Source organism: Palaemon carinicauda, chromosome 19 (genome assembly GCF_036898095.1).
Source record: "Palaemon carinicauda isolate YSFRI2023 chromosome 19, ASM3689809v2, whole genome shotgun sequence".
Taxonomy (NCBI): domain Eukaryota; kingdom Metazoa; phylum Arthropoda; class Malacostraca; order Decapoda; family Palaemonidae; genus Palaemon; species Palaemon carinicauda.
In genome coordinates, this window is record NC_090743.1 from 86,092,748 (window position 1) to 86,097,747 (window position 5,000).

A 5,000-nucleotide genomic window follows, 5' to 3' on the forward strand; every position below is an offset into this window, starting at 1 on the left:
ATAAAGATCACAGGGTTACAGTCTGTTAATACACTCATAATATTTCCATATTCTGAAGTAAGCTTAAGTTATACGATGGATTTCATCTCCTTTCATTTGATAGAGTATAAAGCAGTGGGTTTAATGTAAATACATACATATACAGTATATATATATATATATATATATATATATATATATGCTATATATATATATATATATATGCTATATATATATATATATATATATATATATATATTATATATATATATATATATATATGTATGTATATATATATATATATATATATATATATATATATATATACATATATATATATATATATATATATATATATATATATATATATATATATATATATATGCATATATATTATATATATACATATATATATATATATTTATATATATATATATATATATATATATACATATATATATATATATATATATATATATATATATATATGCTAACGAAGCTGGTCTAGTGTAGAGTAAATAAAGTAGTTCATTAATGATTTTATTAATATTTTATTTGTGTGGTATTTGTTTACAAGAGCACGCTCTCCATTTTCTCCAAAATTATGCAGTCTTGCAGCTCTCCTCTTTTGGTACAGTAATTAGGAGGTTCTTTAAATGCTGGGAATGCAAAAATTAGCAAGATATGTTGCGGGAGGGGGGATTGGGAGGGGGAGGGGTTGGTGGAGGCGGTACTAAGCGACCAGGAACCGACATCGTCAACATAGACAACCAAAGAGAAGTTCCTGACGTCAACGTACATTTGTTAAATATATACTAAATTAAAAATGGAGTAATTACCCAAAAGTGTTACCATTTGTGAAATGTGTATTTTATATTAGGTAAATATTTTATATAAATCATATTAAAGCGTTTTTTTTAAACAAAATATTTTGAGTATGACTAGTTTTCCCAAACGAAATTTGGCTACACTAAAGCCACCTATTGACCACTACCTAAGGATGCCTGCCAATTTCCCACCAATGAAGTCCTGAAATCCTGAACTGCTGGGTAGCAATTAGGTTCCGACTTCTTTTATGGCCTTTCTTGGCATGGCTGGTTTCGAGTTGGCCTTTCATCAGAAGGGCCCAGCGTTCGATCCCAAGTATGAGGTAGAAATTTATTTCTATTTGAACACGATGTTGTGTTGATATTTATCCATATTGAATCATTAGGGGTAATTTGAATGAATTACTACCAATTCTGTCACGTGGTGGGCCGGGAAGTCGGGGAAAACTCGCTGGTAAGAGAATGATGTCTCGTCAGGTAAATCCTGAACTGATGGGTAGCAGTTAGGTCCCGACTTCTTTTATGGCCTCTCGTGGCATGGTTGGTTTCGACCTGGCCTTACATTAGAAGGGGCCAGCGTTCGATCCCAAGTATGAGGTAGAAATTTATTTCTATTTGAACACGATGTTGTGTTGATATTTATCCATATTGACTCATTAGTGGTAATTTGAATGAATTACTACTAATTGTGTCACGTGGTGGGCCGGGAAGTCGGGGAAAACTCGCTGGTGAGAGACTGATGTCTCGCCAGGTAAATCCTGAACTGCTGTGTAGCAGTTAGGTTCCGACTTCTTTTATGGCCTCTCTGGCATAGTTGGTTTTGACCTGGCTTTTCATTAGATGGGGGAAGCGTTCTATCCCAAGTATGAGGTAGAAATTTATATATATATATATATATATATATATATATATATATATATATATATATATATATATCTATATATATATATATATACACACACATATATATATATATATATATATATATATATATATATATATATATATATATATATATATATAAATATATATATATAAACCAACAGGAACAGCATAAAAAATGGAGCTTTATCTACTCCACTGCGTGGAGGACATAGGCCTGAGACATGTAGTTATTTATGTTTGGGGTTTATCTATTTTATAAACACGTTGGCCAACGTGCATTGGTAATTGTAGGATACTTTATTCCAATTGTTCACAGTTTACCAACCTCATCAGGACGATACCTAAACCCTTTTCACCACTTTAAGTTATTCCCACTAAGAAAGGACATATATATATATATATATATATATATATATATATATATATATATATATATATATATATACATATATATACATATATATATATATATATAGATATATAAATATATATATATATATATATATATATATATATATATATATAAATAGATATATAAATATATATAGATATATATATATATATATATATATATATATATGTATATATATATATATATATATATATATATATATATATATGTTCATATAAGTCTAAATATATATATATATATATATATATATATATATATATATATATATATATATATATATATATATATATATATCTGTTTATATATGTATATATATATATATATATATATATATATATATATATATATATATATATGTATATATATATTTACATATGCATACATACATATATATATATGTATGTATATGGCATGGTTGAAGAGACAGTGAAAGATAGAAATGGAAGGTTGTTAAAAGGAGAGGAGGCAAGGAAAAGATGGGCGGAATATTTTTTAAAGTTTACTGAATGTTGAGGATAATAGGGAGGCAGATATAATTGCTGTTGCAGGTGTTGAGGTGCCAGTGATGGGAGATGAGAATGAGAGAGAGATTACAATAGATGAAGTGAGGGGAGCACTAGATGAAACGAGAGTAGGAAAAGCTTCTGGTATGGATGGTGTGAGAACTGAGATGTTGAAGGAAGGGGGTGTGACTGTACTTGAATGGTTGGTGAGATTGTTTGATATGTGTTTTGTGTTGTCAATGGTACCAGTAGATTGGGTTTGTGCATGTATTGTATCACTATATAAGGGTAAGGGAGATGTGCATGGGTGTTGTAATTCAAGAGGTATTAGTTTGTTAAGCGTAGTTGGAAAAGTGTATGGTAGAGTAATGATTAATAGTATTAAGGATAAAACAGAGAATGCAATCTTAGAAATACAGGGTGGTTTTAGAAGAGGTAGGGGTTGTATGAATCAGATTTTTACAGTAAGGCAGATATGCGAGAAATATTTAGCAAAAGGTAAGAGGTGTATGTTGCGTTTATGGATCTGGAGAATGCGTATGATAGAGTTGATAGGGAAGCAATGTGGAATATGATTAGGTTATATGGAGTTGGTGGAGGATTGTTGCAAGCAGTGAAAATTTTCTAAAAAGGTAGTAAAGCATGTGTTAGGATAGGAAATGAAGTGAAGTGAGAGTTTGGGGCTGAGAAAGGGATGTGTGATGTCACCGTGGTTGTTTAACTTGTATGTTGATGGAGTGGTGAGAGAGGTGTATGCTCGAGTGCTTGGACGAGGATTAAAATTGGTAGACGAGAATGACCATGAATGGGAGGTAAATCAGTTGTTGTTTGCGGATGATACTGCACTGGTTGCAGACACAGAAGAGAAGCTTGGCTGATTAGTGACAGAATTTGGAAGTGTGTGTGTGAGAGAAGGAAGTTGAGAGTTAATGTGGGTAAGAGTAAGGTTATGAGATATACGAGAAGGGAAGGTGGTGCAAGGTTGAATGTCATGTTGAATGGAGAGTTACTCGAGGAGGTGGATCGGTTCAAGTACTTGGGGTCTGTTGTTGCAGCAAATGGTGGAGTGGAAGCAGATGTACGTCAGAGAGTGAGTGAAGGTTGCAAAGTGTTGGGGGCAGTTAAGGGAGTAGTAAAAAATAGAGGGTTGGGCATGAATGTAAATTGAGTTCTATATGAGAAAGTGATTGTACCAACTGTGATGTATGGATCGGAGTTGTGGGGAATGAAAGTGACGGAGAGACAGAAATTGAATGTGTTTGAGAAGAAGTGTCTAAGGAGTATGGCTGGTGTATCTCGAGTAGATAGGGTTAGGAACGAAGTGGTGAGAGTGACAATGGGTGTAAGAAATGAGTTAGCAGCTAGAGTGGATATGAATGTGTTGAGGTGGTTTGGCCATGTTGAGAGAATGGAAAGTGGCTGTCTGCTAAAGAAGGTGATGAATGCAAGAGTTGATGGGAGAAGTACAAGAGGAAGGCCAAGGTTTGGGTGGATGGATGGAGTGAAGGAAGCTCTGGGTGATAGGAGGATAGATGTGAGAGAGGCAAGAAAGCGTGCTAGGAATAGGAATGAATGGCGAGCAATTATGATGCAGTTCCGGTAGGCCCTGCTGATGCCTCCGATGCCTTAGATAACCGCGGAGGTAGCAGCAGTAGGGGATTCAGCATTATGAAACTTCATCTGTGGTGGATAATGTGGGAGGTTGGTCTGTGGCACCCTAGCAGTACCAGCTGAACTCAGTTGAGTTCCTTGTTAGGCTGGAGGAACGTAGAGAGCAGAGGTCCCCTTTTTGTTTTTGTTTCATTTGTTGATGTCGGCTACCCCCCAAAATTAGGGGAATTGCATTGGTATATGTATATATATATATATATATATATATATATATATATATATATATATATATACTGTATACATATAGGCTATATATATATATATATATATATATATATATATATCAATATATAGATATACACACACACACACACACACACACATATATATATATATATATATATATATATACATATGTATATATATATATATATATATATATATATATATATATATATATATATTTATATATATTCATATAAAGTATATATATATATATATATATATATATATATATATATATATATATACATATGTATATATATATATATATATATATATATATTTATATATATTCATATAAAGTATATATATAAATATATATATATATATATATATATATATATATATATATATATATATATATATATATATATATATATATATATATATATATATATATATATATAAGCGCTTTCGTGCATTACGTACACTTCTTCAGGGTACAAAGTGAAATAGAAAATAAAATCATACAATAAAGAAACCTACCAAAACTGAAATAAA